The sequence below is a fragment of the Arvicanthis niloticus genome, chromosome 19 (genome assembly GCF_011762505.2).
Source record: "Arvicanthis niloticus isolate mArvNil1 chromosome 19, mArvNil1.pat.X, whole genome shotgun sequence".
Taxonomy (NCBI): Eukaryota; Metazoa; Chordata; class Mammalia; order Rodentia; family Muridae; genus Arvicanthis; species Arvicanthis niloticus.
Window position 1 is genome coordinate 27,342,639 of NC_047676.1, and position 14,858 is coordinate 27,357,496.

A 14,858-nucleotide genomic window follows, 5' to 3' on the forward strand; every position below is an offset into this window, starting at 1 on the left:
TTTTACACAAATATGTGGTTAATAAGTAAGCACACATAAAAGTAAAAAAGAGTAATTTGCAGGCAAATCTCTCTTGTGTTTGCAACAGAGTTCAGACTCCTGTTTTCTGTACTTTCTAACGCACTTGGTGAAAGATTACTAAGATATTTAACATAAGGCTTTTGACTCTCAATCTGTCTATCCTTCAAGTACCATGTGAACTCAGGGGCAGAAGCCAAGAAAGAAGGAAGAATTACATAGAACTCTTGCAAGATTGACCCACCAGTCCTTATGTTAATGAATTGTCCAGAGAATGATATTAATGACACAGAGATCTCTTGTACCCAGTGTCTGGATGACTATGGCATCCATTTTTCAGACTTTTCCTGTGTCGTCTGTACATTATGTACATTCTGTATCCTGTGAATTTCAGTCTACTTAAATGAAAAGACAGAAGGTCCTTCCAGTGCTTAGGTAGCTTAGTGCTTGGTTTTTGGTAGAAGGGATTTTTGTTCCACATAGGAGACATCTGGCAGAGTCTGAACACATCGCCCTCACTACCCAGCATGCATGTTTTTTTCCTTTCACGGACCCTAAGCAGTGTCTCAACACTGGTGGTTGTTGAAGCTGGGTTTGGAGTGGTATTCTATTCCGAAGTTGCTGACTATACCACCAGAGAGCAATCTTTGTGACAAAAAGATCTTTGACTCAGAAGGTCTTGACAATCTTTGAGCATCCTTGGTCCATGGGATAGGCCAGCCTTCACTGGAGTGACAGATGACCCTTAAAGGAGAATCACCATTTCACCAATCACAAGGGGGTTCAAAGAAATCTTAGAAATGTTTCACTTAGATTTTTCTTCACCTAGTAACTTAGTCAATTTCCTATCTTAATGAGTTTTTCCCTTTCTCTGGAAGAGCAGGAAAGCATGGTCTCAAAGAACAAACACAATCTGCTATTTTCTTAAGTAGTCTAGATCTTTGCCTGTGGCATATGCAAAGGCAATCTGTGGGGGTGATTTCTCCACAGCCTATTTGCTGGCAGATGCTGGCTCCTAGGGCTTCTTTGTTATTAGTAGATGGAGAAAATTTGAGAGCCCACCACATATGAGTATTGTCATGTAGGCTAGCACAGATCAGGTTCAAGTAGTGACAATATTAAAGAGGCTGAGAAAAGTCTCAGAGAGTGGTGACAGAATAGGTATTGAATTGGTTGGAAAAATAAAAGCAGATGTAATAGTTCTCCTTCTGATCATAAAAGTAACCTGGACATTTTCCAAAAATTCTCCCAAGTACAGAAAAGTATAAAGAGAAAAATCTCCTAATTGCACCGCTAGGGGACATCAACCACGAAAAGCTTTTGAGAAAAACAAGAAGAGATAAGAGTCAGATTTTTTTGAAACAATCAGCTGAGGAGATTGAAGATCTTTTTTCTTCCTCCTTTTTTTGAGGACAGTGGTGTGAACGTTGGTGGTTTGAGATGATGTTCTTTGACAATCAAGAAAGCTGAGTTCCTGCCCTGGTCTGGATGAGATGGAAAATGGAAGGTAATCATGTGGGCACTTGATCAAGCCAAACTTACCTTCAGGGTTCATATGCAAAACTTCTGTGGTGCTCTCTTTCACCGATAAGTGTCCTTTAGCTGAAAGAGAAGATGACTCATTTTAGCTCAAGCAGGAAAAAGCAGGAGATGTCATTTCTAGCTTCCTGTGCCACATAGCATAGCTGGGCACCCTTACTTAGAAGAGCTGGACTTACTTGTTTTGGCAACTTCATTATGAAGTCATATCAATCTTAGAAAAGCATTGCAAAAGTAAATCCCATGTATTACACACAAAGACCACAATTACTATTATGTTATTCATCATCTTATGTCTTTTATGTACCAAAAATTATATTTTTCCCAAGTCATCAGAGAGGCATAGTCATCATGCCTCTTTTGTTCCTAATTATTTGAGTTTATTCTCCTAAGAATGGGGCATTCTTTTTTTTTCCTTTTAATTCACACTGTCAGAAAATTACCATTAATTCAGTATCTAATCTATAGCTCATAGACCACTTTCACCAGCTGATACAACTGGGATTAAACTATAAGGAATATATTTGAGGCCCTAGGTGGGCTTTTCTGAGGAATACAGACATGGCCTTGGCTGAGTTAGACTCACCCACTTTTATGTGAAGCTCAAGTTGAATCCTTCATCAGTGGTTCAAACATGCTTTGGCACGAGAAGGCTTTTTAGAGTGAGAAGCAGAAGGCTCACTGAAATGTAGGGTAAGGAGCTTCATCTCCTGGGATGCACCCACCAGTTATCATAGCCTCAATCTTATCCCAGCTAGCATTTCTGACTCTAGGCTTTTGGATGAAATTCCAGACTCTTGTTTCCTACTGGCTGGGGTTTAAGAGACACAGAATAGATAAGAGCTGGAGATGCCGATTTCAGATAGGAAAGAACTCTTTCAATATGTGAATGCAAACCAGGTCTGTATATGGCATAAACTACCTTATAAACCTGGCTTTTAAGGCTGGGAAGATGGCTTAGTGGGTAAAGCACCTGCCATGTGACTCTGAAACTGGATTTCAGATCCCCAGCACCCATGTAAATCCTGGGGAAGCATGGTGAACCACCTACAATCCCAGATGCCAGTAGACATGGGAGGTAGAGAAGGGACCCCTGTAGCAAGCTGGCCACTTGGGTCAGTCAACTCTAGCTAGATTAGGTAGACTTCCTTAAACTCTGGGTTCAAGTGAATGACCTCATCTTAATATATAAGGTGCAGACAAATGGAGGAAGACACTAGACATCAACCTTTGGCTTCCACATGCAAGTGCATATATACAAATGCCATATACACAGACATATATACACATATGTACACAGATCACATACACATGCAAAAACAAAGCAAAACATCCCCTCCCCTAAAATGTCTTTTATTTATGAGGATAAGTTCACAATTATTGTCCAATTTAGTTTCACAATTCCATCTGAGAGCCAACTGGCTAGTGGAACCAGCCAAAAAGGCTTTCAAATAATTTCTTAGTACTCAATTCCAGAGCCCTAGGAAACATCCCTTGAGGAAACTAGTGCTTAATGTTCTTGCTAATGCATCTAAAGAGGAGGAAGTGACCAGGGGACCTATGGTGGCCACCGGTGGCTCCATAACTCTGAAACACTCATACACAGTCACTACGTTGTCAACACTGCTGCTCTGACTAGAATGGATTGTGTCTTCAATCAAAGCCCATAATAGGATAAAAGCTATTTGAGTAAAAAAGATGTTCATTCAGAAGACGTTTGGTAATGAGGTGTCTGGTGAACCCACAGCTTATGACACAGATGTTTGGGGCAAGCTTCCTAGAAGTAAGCCACCAAATTTTCTCTATAACGTACAGTGGCACCACATTTTCTTTAAAAAAGAAAATAATGAATCTCTTAAATATTCTAGAATGCATTTTATATTCTGGAAATTATTTGAAGGCTCTTTGCTAATGCCCTAACTCTGTTCAGAACCACCCTTGTTTCTCTCTGTTCCTATCCATAATCTGTGTTCTTTTTGGAAACCAAGAGGTAGTAGCTGAGGGTGAAGCAAGGCACAGAGGCAGCAGGACACAGGTCAGAGGTGTGTGAGGTGGACAGTCTGAAATACCACTTAGTTGTAATGAGAGATTTGGAGCACAAACATATCAAGGGAATTGTAGTTTCAGCAGTCCCAAAAGTCTTTATTGAATGTTGGGTCTTGGGCTCTCATTATTTGCACCTCTGTTATTTATTCAATATGCATCAAATAACTGGCATGCCACTTAACCCTGGTCAATCTCTGTCCTCCCTTCCATGCTTCTTCTTTGCCTGTTCTGGATTTGATGTTTCTGACTGCTAGGCTCTCTTGCCTTCCAGAAGGTTGACTTCTGGAAGAGTCAAACTTCTTGAGGTAGAGGTAGAGGCATGCAGCATGAGAATGGGAAATGGGCACGCCAGGGTCTTCTTTGCTTCCACATCTACCTTTCCTGTGACTTAGTTTTAGTGGTGGTGTGTCCCTCTAGCTACATTATTCCTCCATGATTCTGCCTTATCATTGAGCCCCAGTGAAACTCATCCTTGCTCATTTCTTTTTGTGTTGATGAGTCAGATGTCCTTATTCTCTCAGCCCTGCCCACAGTAACACTGCATAGCCTCATTGCTCTCTCTTAAAAGAATGGCTTATCTGTTACTGTATGATCCTGATAGAAGCAGCATTCAGAAAGGTTCCTTCTGAATCTATTTCATGGAATAATTTGAGGAGTATCAGTGTTAGTTCTTCATTAAAGGTCAGGTAGAATTTTGCACCGAATCCTTTTGGCATTTAGACTTTATTTACTTTGAAGATTTTTAATTTCTCTTGTATTTCTCTAAGGGTTATGGGTTCGTTTAAGTTTCTTTATTCATTTTGATTTAACTTTGGCATGTCACGCACATACATGTTCATTTTTGTAGGTTCTCTAGACTTCATATTATACTTCAGAACTACAGCAGTAAAAACAGCATAGCATTGGCATAAAACCAGAGATGTTGATAAATAAAATAGAATTTAAGATGCAGGCATAAACAATCCACACACCATGAAAACCTTTTCTTTTTCTCCTCTCCCTGTCTCTCTGTCTCTGCCTCCCTCTCCCTCTCCCTCTCCCTCTCCCTCTCCCTCTCCCTCTCCCTCTCCCTCTCCCTCTCCCTCTCCCTCTCCCTCTCCCTCTCCCTCTCCCTCTCCCTCTCCCTCTCCCTCTCCCTCTCCCTCTCCCTCTCCCTCTCCCTCTCCCTCTCCCTCTCCCTCTCCCTCTCCCTCTCCCTCTCCCTCTCCTCTCCCTCTCCCTCTCCCTCTCCCTCTCCCTCTCCCTCTCCCTCTCCCTCTCCCTCTCCTCTCCCTCTCCCTGTCTCTCTGTCTCTGCCTCCCTCTCCCTCTCCCTCTCCCTCTCCCTCTCCCTCTCCCTCTCCCTCTCCCTCTCCCTCTCCCTCTCCCTCTCCCTCTCCCTCTCCCTCTCCCTCTCCCTCTCCCTCTCCCTCTCCCTCTCCCTCTCCCTCTCCCTCTCCCTCTCCCTCTCCCTCTCCCTCTCCCTCTCCCTCTCCCTGTCTCTCTGTCTCTGCCTCCCTCTCCCTCTCCCTCTCCCTCTCCCTCTCCCTCTCCCTCTCCCTCTCCCTCTCCCTCTCCCTCTCCCTCTCCCTCTCCCTCTCCCTCTCCCTCTCCCTCTCCCTCTCCCTCTCCCTCTCCCTCTCCCTCTCCCTCTCCCTCTCCCTCTCCCTCTCCCTCTCCCTCTCCCTCTCCCTCTCCCTCTCCCTCTCCCTCTCCCTCTCCCTCTCCCTCTCCCTCTCCCTCTCCCTTTCTCTTTTTCTTTCCCTCTCCCTTTCTCTCTCTCTATTTCTTTTTTACAAAGAAGCCAAACACACACACACACACACACACACACACACACACACACACATACACACACTGGAGAAAGACAGCACCTAGTCAAACTGGATAGAAGCTGCACGCAGAAGAATAAAAATAAACCTATATGTATTTCCCTGCACAAAACTCATCTCCAAATGGATCAAAGACCTCAACATAAGACCAAATACACTGAATATGACAAAAGAGAAATTAAAGAATAGGCTTGAACTCATTGACACAGGAAAGGACTTTCTGAACAGGATCTGGATAACACAGGGATTAAAACTAGCAGTTAATAGGTGGAGCTTCATGAAGTTAAATGTTTTTGCCCACTAGACACCATCATTTGAGTAAAGCAGCACCTACAGAATGGGAAAATATCTTTACTAATTATCCAACCCACAGAGGATAAGTGCCTAGAATACACAAAGAAAAAAGCCCTCAACATTAATAAAGCAAATAACTGAATTAAAACATGGGATACAGAAATAGAGTTATCAAAATATAATGCACAAATGAGTGAGAAACAACAATATTTCATCACTACAGAGACGAAGATTAAAAGCACATTGAGAATTCATCTTACTCCAGTCAAGATGGCCAAGATAAATAAAACAAGTGGCAGCAGATGCTGGCCAGGATAAGGAGAAAGAGGAACACTTATTCATTGTGGAGGGAGTGCAAATGTATATGGCCACTATGGAAATCAGTATGGAGGGTCCTCCAAAAGCTGAAAATTGATCTATCTCAAGATGCAGATATAAAACTCTTGGCCATATACACAAGGGGCATATACACAAAAGAGCCACCTGCTTATCCACGTTCATAGCCGCTTTATTCATAACAGCCAGAAATTGGAAACGGCCTTGAAGTCCATCACCTGGTAAATGGATAATGTAAATGAGGTACACTGATACGATGACATATTATTTGGCTGTTGAGAAAAATGAAATTATTAAATGTGCAGGTAACTAGATGGTCCTAGAAACAATCATCCAGAGTGATGTAACTGAGACCCAGAAAGACAAATATTGAAGGTTTTCTCTCATATGCCAGTGTTAGCTTTTATATATGTGTGTTTCAATCAGAATAACCACCAAGGTTAAACAGAAAGTAGGGTACTAGGATGAAGGAGGAGGATCTTCCGGAGACAAAGGATGGGTAATAACTATATTGTTACTACACAGTGAAGAGGAAATTAGAATAGGAAGATTAAATGAGAAGGGGCAATAGGTGCACAGGGTAGAGAAGGGACCAGGGACAACTTACACTAAAGATCCTTTGAAAAACCATACAGGAGTCTATTCCTATAGATACTTCTTAAAATATATGCATACATAAATTGAATTTAAATGGAGTTACCATAGAATGGGGAAGACAATGTTCCAACTGGACATCATATGCTACCGTGAAACCCATATCTGGGAACAGTTATATCTTTTTGAGCCATTGGCAAAACAGTCCCACAGACCACCCTCAAACACTACCAAGTACTGCCAATGATACTGATTACCTTCCACAACGTGATGTTAAGAGACTATTACTGAAGACACCACATACTTATGCTATTGAACATGGAGAAATCAAGGTGGTGCTCAATGAGTTTGACCTCTTACAACTAGCATTCATTGAGCTGGATGATAATATACATGTTCCTGGAGGAGAAAAGCAATTTTCAGTCTCACCCAGAGCTCCCTGGGAGCTTTAGCAGCAGTCTCTCTGCCAGATACACCTGCTGGTGCAACAGTAGCATAGATGTTATTGAAGGAACTGATCACCTTTTGATAAGGTTTACAGGCTGCTCTATGAGATGGAACACATGGCGGCACATCAACCACACTCCAGCGCAGGCCATGCTCAGGAAGAGTTGGACAACACAAAATGGACTCTTTTTTTTTTTTTAAAGCAAGGGAAAGAAAATGAGGTAGGTTGGGTAGGAAAGAGGGTATTAGGAGGGAATTGGGGCTGGGGAAAATATGACAAAAATACATTGAGTAAATTTATTTTTAAAATCCATCCATTCAGGAAACAATGAAACCTCCCCCACCCTCCACTTCAGTATTAAGTGTTAAAGACCAGCTTGGTCACAATACTAGGAGTATGGCATAAAGCACAGAAAATGGAAAGTGTGACTTTGTTAGTGCCTTTATTAGGTCACACCTGGAGTCCCATGTTTAATCTTTTGCTTTTCAATATGAGAGGAGACATGGTATCTGTATATCATGAAGCAAGCAAGTCAAGAATTTTACTTTTTCAAGAGCATAGACTTCACAGGTTTGGTCTTTATGTTACTAACAGATGAGATCGTGCATGGAAATCTTCCACAAGTCACGGGCTAAAAAGACAGCAAGTATTTCTTGTCTATCCAGAGCTGCTGGTGTCATTGTAATTGATGAATTTACCAAAGCCGTGCCTCATCTATTGATATTAGCTCAAGCTTAGGCCTCAGTGAATAAATTTTCAGTTATACTCAGAAAATCAGAGAGGCTTCAAGCATTCTGGCAACAGGTCTAGTAACTCATAGCAACCTGTAAACACAAGCCCTTGAAGGAAGAACACCCACATGTATCCAAGAAATTATTTGTGGCATAATTTTGGTGAGTAGCTGGGTCTGAGAAGATCAGACAGAGGCAGAACTAATAGATTCAGTGGGGCAGCCAGTCCCATATAGAATTAACACAGAAATAAAAGAAGAAAATCTGATGTTTGGTGAAATTCCTTCCCCCCCCCTTCTGTTCCTGAGATACAGAAACAGGAAGAACATCAGACCTTCTAGTTTTGAGTGATAAGCTTCAGTAAGAATACCAACTGTAGTTTAGAATGTTTGACCCATATGTGGCAGAGGCAAACCCAAAAACTTGGGTTAATTGAGTGGGCCTTGTTGGAACCAAAGGGAAATTACAAAACCTTCACTGGGCTGATCGAGAGGGGGGTGAGGGGTTGGGGATTTAGCTCAATGGTAGAGCGCTTGTCTAGTAAGCACAAGGCCCTGGGTTCGGTCCTCAGCCCTCAGCTCAGAGAGAGAGGGGGAGGAGATGGAGAGGGAGAGGGGAGAAGGAGAGGAAGAGGCAAAGGGAGAAGGAGAAGGAGAGGGGGAGGGGGAGGGGGAGGGGGAGGGGGAGGGGGAGGGGGAGGGGGAGGGAGAGAAAGAGGGAGAGGGGGAGGGAGAGGGAGAGGGAGAGGGAGAGGGAGAGGGAGAGGGAGAGGGAGAGGGAGAGGGAGAGGGAGAGGGAGAGGGAGAGGGGAGAGGGGAGAGGGGAGAGGGGAGAGGGGAGAGGGGAGAGGGGAGAGGGAGGGAGAGAGAGAGAGAAAGAGAGAGAGAAGAGAGAGACACACACACACACAGAGACAGAGACAGAGAGAGACAGAGTCAAATAAAATAAATTCAGTTCAGTTCAGTTCAGACATTGGGTTCAACAGGCAACAGGCTAGTGCTGACTGGGCATGGTACACTTGGCCCAAAGGTCAGGGGCTAACTAAACAGTACAGAGAAAAAACTGAAAAAATTTTGTGTGTGTTTTACTGGCGCCAGCACCAAGTGGTTGGTGTAGGTGTGGGTGGCCCAGTTAAAGGCACAGAGTAAGAATTGGATGCAATTCCAGATCTCTTTTCTTTAGCAGATTAGGAAAATGATTTTGAGATTAGTGAGCCTGAGGGCATCAGCATAATCCTATTTTTTTTTAAATAACTAGAAAGCAGAAGAAAATGATTAGTTAACACTTATTGACTGCAAGACATGGTTTTGTCTAATCTTCATAAGGACATTTTGAGAACCAAGCTTCTTAATAGAGACAGTTAATTTAAAAAATGATTAAAACGTACATAATGTTTTGGAGAGAACCTGTAGAAGGACATCATGGAAAATGAGCTGCAGTTAGTTGTTCATTTGTTCATGTACATATTCATTCAACCGATAGTTATTGATTATCTGAAAAATACTTGGGAAATATCTGAAGATTCTAGTATAAGCTGTCTTCTCTGTTTATGTTCTGTATTCCAGGACCTAGCTCTGCACAGTGCATAGCCTTTTAGGATGGGACATTAAAGCACTGAGTAGCTTTATATTCAATGTTAGTTTATGATAAATAGTTGCTCACAGTCTTCAATTACACATTCCTACTCCTGTCGGGTATGCATCATACTTACGATGCTGTAGAGGTACCAATCCTGTCCAGGCTTCAACCAAACTTCTCTATTGCTTTTAATTGAATTTCTTTGTCTTTTAGAGTTTTAACAGCGGCAGCTATAAATAAGACATCTATATTATATGCATCTCCCAGCTCCAGTAACCAGCAAAGAAGGATTGTAAGGGTCAGAGGTCAAGGAGGACCTGAGAAAAACTGCACTCTGGAGAAGACATAACCACCGAATTCCCGAGCTCACAGCAGTTGTGCTTATCTGCAAGAGATGTGCTTAAAATGCAGCTGGTCAACATTCCAGCCTAGAGCGGGGTTCATGAACTCCCACCATGGCCCAATGAGCTATTGATAGTTGCTGGCTGCTGGGTCAGGGACAGTCAGTTTTTATTAAAGGTGTGGCCTTTGACAGGTGGAGCATACTTCAGGGTATGGTCTCATTCCTTGAGCACACGGGCAGCAGAAATTGTATTAGTTGGGTTATAGAAATAAAAGGTGAACTTGACGTTGGAAATGGGTAGGGAGTGGGAGAGTAGAACAGGGGGGATTAAGGCAGTGGGGCTCAACCTTCCTAATGCTGTGAACCTTTACAACAGTTTCTCCTGTTGTGCTGACCCCCAATCATAAAATTATTTCTGTTGTTGCTTCATAACTGTAAATTTGTTTCTCTTATGGATGGTACACCATATATCCATGTTTTTCAATGGCCCTAGGTGACTCCTGTGAGTCATTTGACTCTCAAAGGGGTCATGACCCTTAGGTTTCGAACTTCTGAGTTAAGGGGAGGAGGAAAAAATAACATGATCCATGGTATGCATGTTTGATATTCTTAAAGAACTAATAAAGTATTATGTCACTTAGAATATAGTTAGATATTTTACTGATATAGAGAAATCCAATAGTAGGCTCTCTTATGAGGTCTAGCCATGTGTAGTTCATTAGGTTCCCAGTATCAGGCATGAATTTCCTCCTAGTAAGTGGGCTTTAAGTCTCATTAGATGGCTGTTGAGAACTCGCAAGGTAATAGTTCCACTATTACCCCTCTGGAGATGTCTTGCCAGACTGGTCATTGTTATCATTTATAGGCTTTATAGCTGGGTAGAAATATTAATTTCTTTTCTTCCTTGGCAACTTGCATATTACTTCTAGTACTATGGGAGTTTGTCCTCAGAAATGGGTCCTTCAGGCCAGTTCCAGCTTGATGCCTCCAAATCCTCATCTGAAGTACATTTGGACTTAAGGAGTAGGGTCTTACCTTCAAGTTCTAGGAGGCAATCAAAGCAACCAAGGGTCACGACAATGGTTCATGCTGTTTTATACTCACAAACAAGTATAGCTAGCTCTCAACCCTCATCAAAGAAGCCATCAAAGAGGCTATTACAGGGATCCACAGCTGGTCAAAATACAATGATTAGTGACTGTGAGGTGTACAGCCCCAACTGGCACATCCACGATACAACCTTTATACCTAAGGCTTGATTATTGCAGAAGATAAGGTGGAATGATTTGCAGAAGACTGGGATGCCTGCTGCTATACAGTATCTTCTAGACATGCCAGGAATGATGCTCCCATGAAATATCCACAAGGCCTAGGTAGTGACAAGATTAGCCTACATACCAATGTGAGTGGGAGAAATTTCACAAGGCTCCATCTCTAGATGAAGAACAATGGCTGTGTAGGAAAAATCAGACTTCTCCAGTGAGGTGCTCTGTGATAAGTTATCCAATCCCAACTAGCAAGACCTAAACATATGTATATAAAAGAAACACCAAATGAACTCAGGAAACGTATACAAACACATATGTGTAACTATCATTATAGAAGAAGAGATCACGGACCTTAGAGGGAGGAGGGTGTGTGTGTGTGTGGAGAATTAAAGGAGGGAAGGGGATGGAAAAAAGGATGTGAAAATAGGACGAATGTATGAGTTCTTCCAAACAATTTTTAAAATTAAAATGTTATATTAAAGAATTATAATCACTTCTTGACCTTTTGGCTAAGCTCAAGTGTAAAGAATGCAATTTGTCAGAGGAAAAGAAAAAGAGAGAGAAAACATAGAAGACAAGGGGGAGCCGAAGGTGGGAAGTCAGTATGTTCTCAAGAACTTTATGTGTTGTTCTGAGTTCATTCAAAATGGCTGTCAGCACCAGGAGAATATATTCAAAGGCGTGAGAAGATGGAGTGGATCCCCTACTTTATATTTTATAGCACTAGAGTCTAGGAAGTCTAAGGTCAAATACTCTTTCCACCAGCTGATGAGAGCCCTATGGCTATATCACCCAGTGGTGGAAGGAGGAAGTTCAACTCAGTGCATATCAGAGAAAATGAGAAAGAGAGGGCTCACACCAGAGAGTGAGCAAGAAAGCAGGTGGAACTTGCTTTTCTAAGAAAGCTTTTATGAGAGATGACCCAATTGCTTCTTGTTGGGCTCTACCCTCTGCCTTCCACCACAGACACACTGAGAAATAATTATCCAAAGTTTGAGCTGTCAAGGATACATCCAAATTACTGTCCCCACAAACTAGTGGAAATTACATGGCAGCTGATTTGGGTTGAGTAAGCTTTAACAAAACATCTTGCTGGACATTTTTCTTGTCTGTTACTGGCCAGAACTAGAATAACTTTCTAGCTGAGCAGAATAGCTTTTTAATCATTAAGGAAATCCAGGAAGATAAGGACCACTCTGATAAAATATGCTCCTTGTCACTGTGGATGTGTTTGCAGAGATGCATGGACTCTTACAGAGGGCTTGGACTAAGTAAACAAGACTCATAAGAAGACACACAACTTTTGGAATACTCTGTTTCTAGGATACTAGAGAAACTTTCAATTTAATCTCCACTTGTAATTTTTGCTGCAAAATTTGGGTAATTTTTCAATAATCTGCTGGGGAAAATTCATGGCTCTTTCCAGCTACTCATATCCAACCTAAATTCTTGTATTCATATCTTTCCAAGAAATTCTTTGTGTGGATTCTTGACAATGTGCTCACCTTTCCTTCTGCTTTTAGCACTTTGATGTCCCCTACTCTTTTTTTTTTTTACATTTAAGTAAATGTCAAAGCATTTTTGTAATTATATTATGATTACATATCCCCCTTTCTTTTCCTTCCTCCAATCCCTACCATGTAACCCCATTGGTTTTGCAAATTCATGGCCTATTTTTATTTAATTGTTGCTATGCACCCTACTCTTGATAAACATTTTTCCATTAATTAATTAATTCATTAATTTCCATTACATCCTGATCATAGCCCTATCTTCCTGTCCCTCCTCACACAGTTCTTCAGCTCATCCTCCATTCCCTTCTCCTCTGAAAACAGTGAGGCCTACCATGACACATCAAGTCATTTCAGGACAAGATACATCCTCTCCCAGAGAGACCATACAAGACAGTCAGTTAGAGAAACAGGATCCACAGGCAGGCAACAGAGGCAAAGACAGCCCCTATTGTAGCTGTTGGTAGACTCACATGAAGACCAAGCTGCACACCTGATACAGATGTTCAGGGGACCTAGGTCCAACCCTAGCTTGTTCTTTGGCTAGTGATTAATTCTCTGGGAGCTCCCAAGGGTCCAGGTTGGTTTACACTGTTGGTCTTCCTGTGGAGTTCTTATCCTCTACAGGGCTCTCAGTCCCTCCCTCAACTCTTCCACAAGACTTCCTGGGCTCTACCTAATGTTTGGCTCTGTTCAGTCAGCTGCTGGATGGAGCCTCTCAAAACACAGTTATTCTAGGCTCCTGTCTGCAAGCATAACAAGTTACTGTTAGTGGTACCAGGATTGGTTCTTGCCCATGGGATGGGTCTCAAGCTGGCCAGTCATTGGTTGAGAATTCCCTCAGTCTCTTCTCCATCTTTGTCACTGCACTTTTAGGAAGAATAAATTTTGGGCCCAAGGTTGTGTGTGTGGGTTGGTATCCTTATCCCTCTGCTGGGAGTCCTGCCTGACTAAAGGAGGTGATAACTTCAGGCTCCATATCCTCCACTGCTAGGAGTCTCAGCTAGATTAAGGTGGGAATTTCATTGAGAACAAAGAGACCATCACACTGTTACTCAAAAATGTCTTACCAGTCTGTGCTTTATCAGAGGTACCCAGGCATTTTTAAGCAATGTTTTTCCACATGCTAGCTTTGCTAGGAGCTGGTTGGTATTCTCAAAGGGCAGGGACTTTAATGGGAGAATATACGTGGGTAGATGTGCCTGTAAGAGAGAAATACTGAAAGGGTTTCATGCTTTCTTATTGTCATAACCTATTTATGGTCACATAACTGGTTGTTACAGTCATGTTGGAAGTGGATTATTTGAAATCCTTTTGAGAATGGTATAAAGTAAATAAAAAGTATGATGATGTTTAGTAAAGAACTAAAGTCCAGGGAGCCTTGATTAACCAACAGGGAATGTTACCATTCAGAGCTGAATTTTGTAAGCAAGAAAGTAGCTATACAAACAATTTAAAATCAGAATGGGAGGGGGGAGGAGGTTGTTCCAGTCCAGTGAATAACTGCTGCACAAATATGGTTCTTTGGAAGCTGGCCAGTGGTCATCTTAACTGGGGTGGCCATGGGTCAGTCATGGTAATGAAGTGACCACCAGCAGTGGACCTGAACGGAATGGCTTTCTGTTTATTTTACCTGAGAGGCTAGTGTAAGTCCACTTTTCAGATCAAGTGTGGGAACATTCACAAACCAGGGCCATGCTACTAATATGAAGAGAGCAGAAAAACCAGCAAGAACAGCTTCTAAGTGATAAATATAAATATTCTAGAAAACTCTAGAAATTGTTTTTTTAAAAAAAATATGTGAGGCTAAGACTACAGCTCGATGGTCCAGTGCAATCTTAGTGTGTGTGAGGGACTAGATCTCATTTCCAGATGCAGGAACTTTTAGCCTCAAAGAAAGCCAATTCCTCATTGATTGCAATATTAAAACCGTTCTTAAATGTCACCTGTGTCCTGTTCTTTAAATCACCATGAGGAGGTTTATAAAAAAGGTCCCTTTTTAAAAGTTGGAAGTCACTAAATCCCATGCACAAGGAAAGAACATACTCTAATTAATACAGAGAATTGTTATGGTCCTGGTGATCTGAACTGAGAACATCCCATCTTTACCTGGAAATATAAGAGAGTAAATACTTCCTCGTCTTAGTATCCAAGGGTTGGGATTATGTGGGATTAGTAGCTAAAACATTTTCATCTTTTATGTTGTGTAATGAGGGAGTCTGTTTAGGGAGGAGTGCTAGTGGGGAGATTCGTCTCCATTTCCACACTCCTTCTGTCTCATTAGGGAGCATCTAAATGGTATTTCTCTCTGGCCCTCGAACAAATTTCCCTCTCTTGGGACA

The 14,858-nt window shown here is 42.0% G+C and overlaps 1 protein-coding gene across 6 annotated transcripts in view; it reads right to left on the reverse strand.

Moving 5' to 3' along the window:
• The window catches only part of Prlr (prolactin receptor), a 175,652-nt gene that overhangs the window by 48,432 nt on the left and 112,362 nt on the right, over nt 1-14,858 (reverse strand). For all 6 annotated transcript variants that reach the window (XM_076916436.1, XM_076916435.1, XM_034523539.2 and 3 more), the window contains exon 2: nt 1,561-1,620. The gene's annotated coding sequence lies outside the window, so the exon portion shown is untranslated. The remainder of the gene's footprint in view (nt 1-1,560; nt 1,621-14,858) is intronic.